Source organism: Asparagus officinalis, chromosome 3 (genome assembly GCF_001876935.1).
Source record: "Asparagus officinalis chromosome 3, Aspof.V1, whole genome shotgun sequence".
In the NCBI taxonomy this organism is placed as follows: Eukaryota; Viridiplantae; Streptophyta; class Magnoliopsida; order Asparagales; family Asparagaceae; genus Asparagus; species Asparagus officinalis.
The window spans coordinates 3,850,942-3,863,798 of NC_033796.1; the positions used below are offsets into that span (position 1 = coordinate 3,850,942).

The 12,857-nt window shown below is 35.3% G+C and overlaps 1 protein-coding gene across 18 annotated transcripts in view; it reads left to right on the forward strand.

The window, feature by feature from the left end:
* Positions 1,658–12,857, forward strand: part of LOC109832692 — a 29,971-nt gene continuing 18,771 nt past the window's right edge. For 13 of the 18 annotated variants that reach the window (XR_002244853.1, XR_002244849.1, XR_002244858.1 and 10 more), the window contains exons 1-13: positions 1,658–1,749; positions 1,829–2,017; positions 2,265–2,450; positions 2,523–2,637; positions 2,777–2,906; positions 2,984–3,048; positions 3,459–3,593; positions 3,669–3,789; positions 3,881–3,966; positions 4,074–4,194; positions 5,235–5,304; positions 6,506–6,554; positions 6,737–6,792. The gene's annotated coding sequence lies outside the window, so the exon portion shown is untranslated. Of the gene's footprint in view, positions 1,750–1,828; positions 2,018–2,264; positions 2,451–2,522; positions 2,638–2,776; positions 2,907–2,983; positions 3,049–3,458; positions 3,594–3,668; positions 3,790–3,880; positions 3,967–4,073; positions 4,195–4,285; positions 4,372–5,234; positions 5,305–6,505; positions 6,555–6,736; positions 6,793–12,857 lie in introns of all 18 variants that reach the window. The other 5 variants (XR_002244863.1, XR_002244862.1, XR_002244850.1 and 2 more) reach the window with 4 other exon arrangements.

Here is a 12,857-nt window from a genome sequence, read left to right on the forward strand (position 1 = left end):
CCTAGGTTATTAATTGGGCGCGGGCTGCCCAAAAAATTTGGGCGCCCGCGCCCAAAAAATTTCGCCCGAATTGGTTTTAAACCTAGGTTATTAATTGGGCGCGGGCTGCCCAAAAAATTTGGGCGCCCGCGCCCAAAAAATTTCGCCCGAATTGGTTTTTAGCGACGGAATTTCCGTCGCTAAAGATTTTTTAGCGACGGAAATTCCCTCGCTAAAAACTATTTAAACCTAGGTTATTAATTGGGCGCGGGCTGCCCAAAAAATTTGGGCGCCCGCGCCCAAAAAATTTCGCCCGAATTGGTTTTTAGCGACGGAATTTCCGTCGCTAAAGATTTTTTAGCGACGGAAATTCCGTCGCTAAAAACTATTTAGCGACGGAAAATTTTTCCGTCATAAATTTATTTAGCGACGAAATAATTCCGTCGCTAAAACACAAATTTCCGTTGCTATATGAATTTTAGCTACGGAAATTTGGCGACAGAATTTTCCGTCGCTATAAACTAACTTATAGCGACGGAAAATTCCGTCGCTATTATTCCGTAGCTAAAACCTCATTTTCCACTAGTGATTACTACCTTATTATTATCTATGAATATTGTAGCCTCGCACACACCAAGAGTAAGAGGTATATTAGTAATTTTACACATGAAAGACTTTTCCCCCTTTCCTTTATTTATTCTCTTATTTCTAGAAAATTATAAATTATGAATGAGAATATGATATAATTCACAATAATTAATATTCATAATTTTCTAATTATTTCTAGAACATTCTAAATAATTAATAAAAAAATAAGTTTTGAACTAACATAATTAAATTGTTCATCAAGGTATACGTTATAATAGATTAAAATATCAAATGATAAGTTCATTTTCAGAAATGATTATTAAATACATGTTAATGCAAAAAATATCAACTAAAAACATGATCATGATCATTTTAATGAATATTTTAATTTTTAAATAGTAAAAAATTTAAATTTTTTTTATAGTTTTTAAATTATTGGGGAAATTTTTTTTAAACAATTTTTATAATTTTTTATATTATTGGGAAAAATATTTTCTAAAATGATTTTGGATGACATTTAGTAAATGGAAAGCTACATTATCCCGCTTGAACTATATTACAATATAACTTAATTATTTTAGATTGTGATATAGAAGTTAAAAAACTGATGAAACTTTAATATATTAAAATATAATTTGCTTATTTCATATAAAAATTAAAAAGTATACGATTAATATATATGACACGTGCATTTGCACATGCAATAATGCTACATATTCTAAAATACATTTTAGAATAAATGTTAGAAAACCCTCCTTAACTTTGGACACTTATCAGAAAACACTCCTTAAGTTTCAAAATATCAAAAACAAAATCCTTAAGTATCATGATTATAACAAAACTACCATTTAACTTTAAAACTTTATTACAAAACATCCTTTAACTTTCAGATTTTATTAGAAAATCCCCTTAAATTAGCTGGTTCTCTGATAAAATCTAAAAGTTAAGGGGAGTTTTCAGATAGCCCCTAAAAGCTAAAGGGTTTTCCGATATTTTCAAAGTGAAGGGGGTTTTCTGTTAATCATCCAAAGGTAAGTGGTTTTTATGAAATTTAGCCTGTATTTTAACTCGCGTTGGTTTCACGCGGACATTTCACTTGCGTTAGCTTCAAGCGAGACACTTCGCTATAATTACTCACCGAGGCCTTTCGCTCGTCCTCAGATTCAAATCGCGAGAAAAATGGTAATTCTTTTCCATCTTACTTTGATTTCCCTCGTTCTTAAATTTAGGGTTTCTAAAATTTAGGTTTTTTTTCCTGCAGTTTGTCAGTTTTGTTAATCAGAGCATGAAGTTTCTGCTGAATGGAGCTTCTAATTCTTTGAAAACGCTGTCGACAAAGTTAGGGTTTCGATAGGTTATAGAAGGTTGGAAACATTGATTTCCGAATCTAGGGTTCGAAAACGAGTCCGATTCAAATTGCGAAAAGGGGAAGAGGAACGACGAATGAAGAGTGAGCAAATTTTCTTCCTTTCTTATATTTTCGGGAAATTTTCTCTTATTTTTGTATGTTTTCTTTCGAAATACTTCCAATTTTGTGAACATCACTGTTTTAGAGTTCATCAATTACTGTCCTTTAATTTCCCCCTAGAATCGTAGTATGAATTTCTTATTTTCTAGTTTCTTTCTCTTACTTTGATGTTCAATAATTTTCTTCAATTATTTTAATCATGCAATCACTTGAAATGCTGCTTCTTAAGCTTGAAGCTACGAATGGACGGGCAGTGACTGAAATAGAAGCAGAAATGATACTCGAGGCTCAGGAGAAAGAAAAGGTGGAGGTCAAATTTAACCCTAACTTCAAGTTCGACAAGTTGGGCGAGTTTCTTATCAAAAACCAGCTCTACTCAGAATTTCTGCTTAAAAAAATGGATGACATCACCACCGTATACATCTAATCCTTATTTAATTGCATATGCATTGTATTCCTGGGTTATGATTGTTTGCTGTTAAAGCAGAACAATGTAGTGAATAAAGTTGAAGAAGAAACGATATTTCCGATGTAGAAGATTCTTCTAAAGAGAAGCAGGGCTAAAGAGGGAGGCTGTTAAGAGTGCTTCAAAATTCAGCAATGTGAGTTGCATTTACTTTGCCCAACATTCTGATCCATAAAGCATTGTCAGTTGTCGTCTTTTTGAATAGGAATACTTCCATATGTATTTATGTTATACCTTTAACTATGCTCTTTGTATTGCCATCATGTCACTTGAAGTCGAAGATGCATGTGGTTGATTGTTTAGAGAAAAGCGATGACTGTCATTGCTGCTATGCAAACAGAGATGACCGTATGCATGTCCAAATCAGCTTATTGAAAAGTTAATCTACTGTAGGCATATTTTCAGGTGCATATGTTTGTTTGTTTAGAGAAAAGTGAGGACTGTCATCGCAGCTATGTTGACAGAGATGCTCATGCGTGCAGTATCAGAGACCATTCGACTGGATTGGACCAAGGGCGGACTTTATTCCTGGCATTGATTTAGTAATGTAAGTACCCCTTGTTCCACGGAAAATTTACCTTACTTATTTGTGCCCATATTAATGATAATATGGTGTGAACACAGAAGCTGTTGCGTTGGGTGCCTTCAAAACTCGTTGATGGAGGGCAATCCCAAATAACATTTTTCCTTGTATATCAATGATGCCATTTGAGCCGTTCTTTGATGATTGTATATTACTACTCACGGAGTGATATCTTTTACATGCTTCTAGTCTAGATGTTTGGTAATTCCAAGCTAACATCAAATTGGCTTTATATGTCAGGAAAATCCTTTATCTGTCAGGAAAATCCTGTTCGTGCCAATGGCCAGATCTTCGTAAATCCTTACAATGAAGTTACAGTAAAGAAAACCTGCAGAAAATGTTGAATTGCTAACTTTTACTTCTCTCACTCACAGGTGTACTCGAAGGTCTCTGGAGAACCAGCTTTGAAGGTTCCAACAGTACATGCCAGCTCCAGGATCTTTATGGAAATAGAATATGATTATAGCTCTACTTTCTACTCTCTCCAACTGGTTTAATGATTTCTAAAGGTAAAACTATTTAGTGAAATTGTCTTTTGTTTACAAGCATATACAGTGTTCTAACATTGGGAAGCTTTGCATTAGGTTTGTTCTCTCCAATTGTACTATCACATATCATAGAACTGAGGAAGAAAGCACAAAGACAAGAAAAAAGTTCATGTGTATGCTAATCATAGAACTAAGCAAGTATGTTCTAGTGGATGAGGTAAAAGCTCTACCCTGTCAATTTTCTCTATATTTACTGAGATATTTAGTTCTTCCAGTTTTTCTTCTCTCATTGTCCCCCTTTTTCTTAGGGCCATCGCTTGAAATATGCACCCTCTTAGTAAGGGAATTAAAACGCTTACCAATGGAAAATAACCTTCTTTTGACTGACCCTGCTGTAAGTACAATTTGGCTGAGCTTTGGTCATTGTTGAACTTCATTTTTCCTGGCATTTTGTCGACCAGTCTTTATACAGTGTTCTAACATTGGGAAGCTTTGCATTAGGTTTGTTCTCTCCAATTGTACTATCACATATCATAGAACTGAGGAAGAAAGCACAAAGACAAGAAAAAAGTTCATGTGTACGCTAATCATAGAACTAAACAAGTATGTTCTAGTGGATGAGGTAAAAGCTCTACCCTGTCAATTTTCTCTATATTTACTGAGATATTTAGTTCTTCCAGTTTTTCTTCTCTCATTGTCCCCCTTTTTCTTAGGGCCATCGCTTGAAATATGCACCCTCTTAGTAAGAGAATTAAAACGCTTACCAATGGAAAATAACCTTCTTTTGACTGACCCTGCTGTAAGTACAATTTGGCTGAGCTTTGGTCATTGTTGAACTTCATTTTTTCTGGCATTTTGTCGACCAGTCTTTAGTTTGAATCTTCTTAAGTATGTACGGCTGACAGAAAGTCAGCTATCAGTTATTTTATCCTTTGGAGAAAATTTTGCTGCCTGCTGGGGTTACGATTATCACAATAGTGCTTTTAAACTATTAAATGAAACAAAACTTTTTCCAACTGAACCATCAAACATTTTCACCTTTCTATTGAATAGATGAACATAAATAGCAAATATATGAGCATGCATCGAATCCACAAGCTATTGGTTGACTTGTTTCTTTAGGAACTGATTTTTCTAAGTTAATAGGACCATCTCTTTTTTTTCCTTTTCGGAAGGTCATATATTGTTAATACTACCTGTTACTTCTCTTAGAACAAAAGTGTTCCAACTTTTTAAGCATCTTTCTTTACTTTACGTAAATTTTCTATTGCTGATATCTTTGAAACTATGTGGCACGCTTGTTGCTATTGGTTCTAGTAATGATTTACGTGCACTTTTGTTCTCTGAAATTATCATGTCTTCCTAATCCTGCAAGCATTTTTTGTAAATTATAATTTAGAGTTATCATAGCTAGTGACAGCTAGTCTGTCCTCACAATGTATACCTGTCTTTTAGTTTTATTATTCCCTAATCTTTTTCTCCTCTTGTTCATATTGTACTGATTGTCTTTATTTATACGAGCGTACCTCTTGAAAATGTTATCCTAAGTCTCAAAAAGATGTCTCAGGAAAGTGGTTATTTTGTCAGTCATTAAAATTTCCATTTGGCTTTTTTTTTGCTTGCTGTCCTATTTTGATGCTGACAGTCATCTTCTTCTTTCAGTTTTGATTTTTCGAGGAGGGCCAACGGTGACTTAGAGCAGGAAAATGTTTGCATTAAGAGAAGGGTTGAGGTATTACTTTGTGCAGATGTTATATATCATGTCAGTTATGTATAATGGTTTAAGAAATAGCCCTCAAGCATTATGTTGACAAAATGATTCTGTGTTTTTTCCTTTTTGGTGGTCAATCATTTCTTTTGTCAAAGATTCTTCTCTACGTCTGCTTTCATGACTGACGTGATACATAACATCTACACAGCTGGTTAGATCGACAAGATTCTTCTCTACGTCTGCTTTCATGACTGACGTGATACATAACATCTACACAGCTGGTTAGATCGACCTGTTTCTTTTTAAAGGGCAGCTTAAGTTTTTCTAGATGGTTTAGAAGTAGGAGAAATGTGCATATACAGTTGTGCGTATGGCAGTTGAGCTGTTCATACTGATGTTTGGTTTGTACGATGGGTACCCCTGAAACTTGCATGAAAGGGAAGTTGAACAATTTGGTAATTCAACTTAAAAAGAATTGTAACCATCCTGATCTCTAGTGCAAATATGATTGATCACGTAAGGACTTGAAGTTTACTATGGTAGTCGGTATCTCTGACATCTTATTATCCAAAGTTTTTCATTTACAAACAAAAATTCAATGGAAACTTATCTTTGTGTTGGGATCATGGAGGGATTTCATGCTCAAACATCATACTTTGGTGCCACATTGTTTTGGGGACATTAGCAGGTAGCATAAGGGGGTGATGGCTCAACCTTCAATTTTTATAAGGGACGTTGAAGTCCTTAAACCTATTCTACTATTATGCACGAGAAAGAGTGAAATAATCAGTTAGAAGAAATGTTATAAGAAGAAGGAGATGAAAATCTGCCAGTTAGGCGGGTTTGGCGTTGGGTATGACCGTATGAGTCTAGACTGGGTTTTGATGAAATTCAAAGCCTGCCTGTTTGGGTTCGGGTTTGACTTTAAGCTTTCTAGAACCCATAACTTCAGGTCAATTTTGAGTACAGACACAACCTGGTGAACACATTTATATGGGGATTGGATCTCATTAATTCGATTGTCACAGACTCATGTCCATAACTTGCTATTGATTTCTTATTTATGTCCATTGTCGTAAGAAGCTTGCCCATGAGTATTGGAGACTAAGTTCAAGTTTCAAAAGGCTAAAATTTGTATCGATCGGTTAGCTAACATCTTTTCTTGTTACTCTTTAGTAAGTATCAGGAGGTTAATATGCTGTAATCTTTCTGGTTGATGAAGGTAAACTGCAACGAGGGTATGGACTGATGCGGCAAATGTGATGTTAAGGGTAACTCCACTATCAAGTGGCTTCCGAATGGCTCCTTGAACTAAAAAAAAGCGAGTTCATATTAATAACTTTATTTATTTGTTTCATAATTGCTTATGCCATGTGGTATGTTTCATCCAAGACGTCCTTTTTCAGTCACATATAGCAATGCTTGATAAATATTGGTTGTGTTGATCATACAGGTATGTACGTCCGCGTACTGCAGAAGTTCTCACGGTGTTCGTAGGTACAGGAGGAGGTAATGCTATATCCTTAAATCTTTTTGCTTCATATTTCACTCGATGAAGTGGGATTTAGTTTCAGGACTATTGTAGTATTAGGCATTCAGCTTACATCACATACAGTTTATGTCTTTTGGCAAGTCTGGGTGGGATTTCATGTTGGCATGAAATATAGTAATTTTTTTGCCTTTGGCCATGATAAACTTTTGATGAATTTATTTTCCTTGTATGTTTGTCTTTTTAAGTATATTTTAACATGGAAAAAACGAAACTTGAAGCTCAGCTTCTGAGTTTGAACTTCTGATGAATTCATTTGCAATTTCTAAGCTGGTCAATTAACCGCGAACTGCAAGCTCACATATACTTGTGAAGTTTTATATAGCATCTTATCTGCAATTTAGAGTTTGTATTAAGAGTTACTCTAACATCATTTGTCAGATATATTTCTTCCATTTTCCATTGTTCTTTAGCTAGGTTATTGGGACACTTTATTTTGGCTCCTGATCTATCTCCAACACCTCCCATGTCTGTGTCCAACACTCCTTGGACATGTCTCGAATACGCACATACATTTATTTGGATGTGTACTTAATTATATAATACATGTTTCACTTTTAAACACTCATGGTACACTTCTTGGATATATATCTTACCCTTCACCACAAATTTCTGCAACTCTTTCAACTCGACTCAAATTTGTTTTGGCTTATACTTAATTCATAAGTATGATTCTAAAGTGTAGTTTGGTATTTAGTTAAAAGTATGAGCAGATTTTTAATTTATAGTCTATTCAATAAAAGAAACATTTAAATGTTATACGGATTTTTGTACAACATGTGAATGAAAAGCAATATCGATCCCATAAAAATTACTAATTTTGATATGCATATTTATAGCAATGCCCCTGAATTTTACATGTTATAAATTTACCGTCTCTCATATCCACATCCGCACTCATACATGTGCAATATAGTCCTTCAGTCAGATGTCTTGCACGTGTCAAGAGCTATTTTTTGGTGTTCTAACTGAATGCAAGCAAGTAGACTAAAGTAGATCAAAATAATCATTTCTAACTAAAAGAATCAGAATTCAAATGCTCATTCACTAAGACAATGTTGGTCCCTCGGCCTACAGTCTCCGAAAAGAATTCTGGCCCATACAAAAAGATTAAATTCGGCCTTAAATTATTTATTCAGAATTAAGGCCTCTAGGTTAATTTGTTTAGGCTTTACCATGGTAAAAGTCTAAAACTCATTTAAATTAGATTTAAGGGCTTAATATAAATATAAAATAGAAGTTAAGGTCTAATATGAGAAAAATAAACTTTTTGGGTGCTAATTCACATCGGCGGACTTACCTTGATCGAAGTAGTGTCATGTGACACCACTTTGATCGAGGAGGACAAGGATCCAACTTCATTTAACACCCATCAATCAAAAAGTCATGTCACTAGGTGACCTCACTAATAGAAAACATATGCTTCCCGCTGAAATCTCCTATTTTCTGTTGGGACAAACCCGGAGCCCAATAGAGCAGGGTCGTAGCGATAGTAGAGTGAAAGTAGAGATAAAAAGAACACACAGATTTACGTGAAAAACCCCCTAAAGAATTTAGGGTAAAAATCACGGGCAGTGATAGAATAATCCACTATGAGGAGAAACTCTGGAGTTACAATATCTCTTTACAAGGAAATATTCTCTCTCTAATTTTCTCTCACTCTTCTATATGAGTTGTTTCTGGGATGATTTTTTCCTTAATAGTTTGGGGTCTATTTATTGTGTTTGGAAAAATACTATACACTAATATTATATTAATATTTTTACTATACATTTCTTATTTCAAACCTTACGGCTGCTTTTGGCACCGAAAGTGATGGTGGGGCCCACTCTTTTTCATTCTTTTAAAAAGTTAAGAATGGTTTCACAAATATGAACCTATCTCAGGAGGTTCTGTATTCATGGTGAATGATCATGCCTTAAAGATTTTTGGTATTAGTACTATCAAAATCAAAATGTTTAATGATACAATACGCACCATTCAAGATGTGCGACATGTGAAGGGTCTGAAGAAGAATCTATTGTCTTTAGGACAATTAGATGAGCTTGGGTGCAAGACCCATATAGCAAATGTGATCATGAAGATTGTTAGAGGGGCGCTTGTCATAAAATGAGAAAAAATAGTTATAAATCTATACATATTTAAGGGAGAGATTCTACAGGATGCTGATTCATGTGTGACATCAACCAGTCGTGGAGAAGAACAAACCATGATGTGGCATCACAAATTAGGGCATATGTCAGAATGAGGCTTGAATATTCTATCTGATCAGAAGCTGCTTCATGGACTTAATTCGATAGTTCTTCCCTTCTGCGAGCATTATGTTACAAGTATGCAGCATCGACTGAAGTTTAACACATCGAGTTCTAGAAGTAATGCTATTCTGAAACTGGTTCATTCTGATGTATGACAAGCACCGGTTACATCCATGGAAGGAACAAAATACTTTGTGTCATTTATTAATGATTATTTCATGAGATGTTGGGTGTATCCTATCAAGAAGAAGGTGGATGTGTTCTCAGTCTTTAAAGCCTACAAAGCGCGAGTCGAGCTTGAATCTTAAAAGAATATCAAATGCTTGAGGTCAGATAATAGAAGAGAATACACAGACGGTGAATTTCTTGTATTCTGCAAGCAAGAAGATATTAAAAGACAATTCAGTACTGTTTATACTCAACAAAATAGAGTGGCGGAACGGATAAACAGAATTCTGTTGGAAAGAACAAGAGCAATGTTAGTAACTGTAAATCTGGATAAAGTCGCGGAAGCAGTAAAAACCGCATGTTATGTGGTGAATCGATCTTCATCAACTGTAATACAATTGAAAACGTCGATGGAGATGTGGGCTGACAAGCCAGCTGATTATTCCAACCTTCATATATTTAGAAATCCAGTGTACGTTATATATAATGCCCAAGAAATTACAAAGTTAGATTCAAAATCTAAAAAATGCATATTCTTAGGGTATGATGATGGAGTAAAGGGGTATCACTTATGAGATCCCACTACCTGTAAGGTTATCATCAGCAGATATGTTATCTTTGTAGAGAACCAACTATAAAGTGAAGAAAAAAAAAGTTCGAGGAAGGACTCAGAGATTGTAGCTGTTCAGGTAAAAAATGATCCAAATTCTTCTGAAGCAATACCAGAGAGCATGATGTACAAGAGCCAGTAGAGTTCGAGGCTCCAAAAGTTCGAAGGTCAACTCGTGAGAGAAGACCACCGACTTGGCACTCGAAATATATTACAGAGAGTAATGTTGTGTACTGTCTTCTAACAGAGGATGAAGAGTCATCAACTTTTCATAAAACTATAAATAGCACAGATGCATATTTGTGGTTGGCAGCAATGTAGGAAGAAATTGAAGTTTTCCATAAGAACAAGACTTAGGTACTTGTATCACTGCCACAAGGAAGAAAGACCATTGGAAATAAATGGGTCTATAAGATCAAGCGAAATGGCGATGATCAAGTAGAGCGATATCGTGCTAGATTGGTAGTAAAAGGATATACTCAGAGAGAATGTATTGACTTTAATGCAATATTTTCTCCTGTAGTTCGACTTACAACAGTCCGAATGTCCTGACTATGAGCGCTATGACTATGAGCGCTATATTTGACTTACATCTAGAGCAGCTAGATGTGAAAATAACATTTTTTCATGGAGATATTGAAGAAGAAATTTACATGCTCCAACCAGAAGGTTTTGAAGAAAAAAGAAAAGAGAACTTGGTTTGCAGATTGAACAAATCTCTGTACGGTCTAAAACAGGCGTCAAGGTGTTGGTACAAGAGATTTGATTCATTCATCATGAGTCTTGGATACAACAGACTTAATTCAGATCCTTGTGTATATTTCAAGAGGTTTGGTGAAAATAACTTTGTTATCTTATTGTTGTATGTTAACGACATGTTGATTGTAGGCCCCAACAAAGATCATATCAAAGAATTAAAGGCTCAGTTAGGTAGAAAATTTAAAATGAAAGATTTAAGATCTACAAACAAGATTTTAAAGATGCAAGTTTACTGAGTCTGAATTAATAGGAAGATTTTGCTTTCTTAGAAGAATTATTTGAAGAAAATCTTACGGCGTTTTAAAATGCAAGATTGTAAGTCAATTTCTACCCTACTTCCTGTTAAGTTTAAGTTATCCTCTAGTATGAGTCCTAGCAATGAAGAATAGATGATGGAGATGTCTCGAGTACCGTATGCATCAGCAGTAGGAAGCTTAATGTTCGCTATGATTTGTACAAGACCAGACATTGCACAAGCAGCGGGAGTGATTAGTTGATACGTGGCGAATCCTGATAAAGAGCATTGGAATGCTGTATGATACGTTAAGGGAACCTTAAATGTTGCATTATGTTATGGGGGATCTAATTTTATTATCAGTGGATATGTTAATTCTGATTATGCATGTTATTGTGATAATAGCAAATCCACCACAGGTTATGTGTTTGCACTTGCTGGCGGAGCTGTAAGCTGGATATTAAAATTGTAGTCTGTTGTGGCTACTTCAACAACAAAAGCAGAACTGTAGCAGCTACACAAGCTAGTAAAGAATCGATGTGGTTGAAGATGGTGCTGGAGGAACTCGGGTATGAACAAAAGAAGATTTCTCTATTTTGTGACAGGCAGAGTGCTTTACATTTAGCAAAAAATATAGCCTTTCATTCAAAGACCAAACACATTCGAGTTTAGTACCACTTTGTTCGTGAGAAAGTGGAAGAAGGAACAGTGGGTATGCAGAAAATTCACACCAAAGACAACCTAGCAGATTTTTTGACAACAGTCAATACTGACAAATCTATTTGGTGTCGATCCTCCTGTGATCTGCCAGAGACATGAGCAACATGAAGATGACAAGATAGAAAGAATAGTATGAAGATATGATTTATACTCAATTAAATATTCAAGTGAGAGATTGTTAGGCGAAATTCCTGACTCACAACCTCAATTTTTTGAAAGAAAATAAAAGAGTGGGCCCCACCATCACTTTCGGTGCCGAAAGCAGTCGTAAGGTTTGAAATGAGAAATGCACAGTAAAAATATTAATATAATATTAGTGTATAGTATTTTCCCAAACACTATAAATAAGCCCCAAAATCTTAAGGAAAATTCATCTCAGAAACAACTCATATAAAAGAGAGAAAAATAGAGAGAGAAGTGTGTTCTTTTTATCTCTGCTTTCACTCTACTATTGCTGCGACCCTGCTCTATTGGGCCCTGAGTTTGTCCCAACATTTCCCACCCAACCTCACCTAACTGAAATATTACCCTGCAACTCAGTTTTAGAATGTTATTTTTAATATTAGTCCCTTAAATCTTTGGCACACTGAAATAGTCCCTCAAATGATAAAAATCGGTATTCTGTCCGTCTCTCAATTGTCCCCTTTTTCATAGAGTCATTGCTTGAAAATATGCACCACCTCTTTTTAAGGGAAGTAAATTGCTTTTCAATTGAAAATAAGCTTCTTTTCACTGAGACCCTGATGCAAGACAATTTGCGTGAGCTTTTGTTGTTGTTGAACTTCATTTTGCCTGACATTTCGTCCTCCCATGCTCAGTTTGAATCTTGGTAAGTATGTACTGCTGACAGAAAGTAATCTATCAGTGATGAGTTAGTTTATTCCTTGGAGAAAATTTTGCAGCCTACTGGAATTACTACTATCGCAACAGTGCTTTTAAATTATTGAGTGAAACCAAAGTTTTCCTAACTGTACCTTCAAACATTTACCCTGATACAAGACAATTTGCGCGAGCTTTTGTTGTTGTTGAACTTCATTTTGCCTGACATTTTTTCCTCCCATGCTCAGTTTGAATCTTGGTATGTACCGCTGACAGAAAGTAATCTATCAGTGATGAGTTATTTTATTCTTTGGAGAAATATTTTGCTGCCTACTGGAATGACTACTATCGCAACAGTGCTTTTAAACTATTGAGTGAAACCAAAGATTTCCTGACTGAACCATCAAACATGATCATCTTTCTATTGGATAGTTGTGCGTAAGTAGCACAAATATGCAA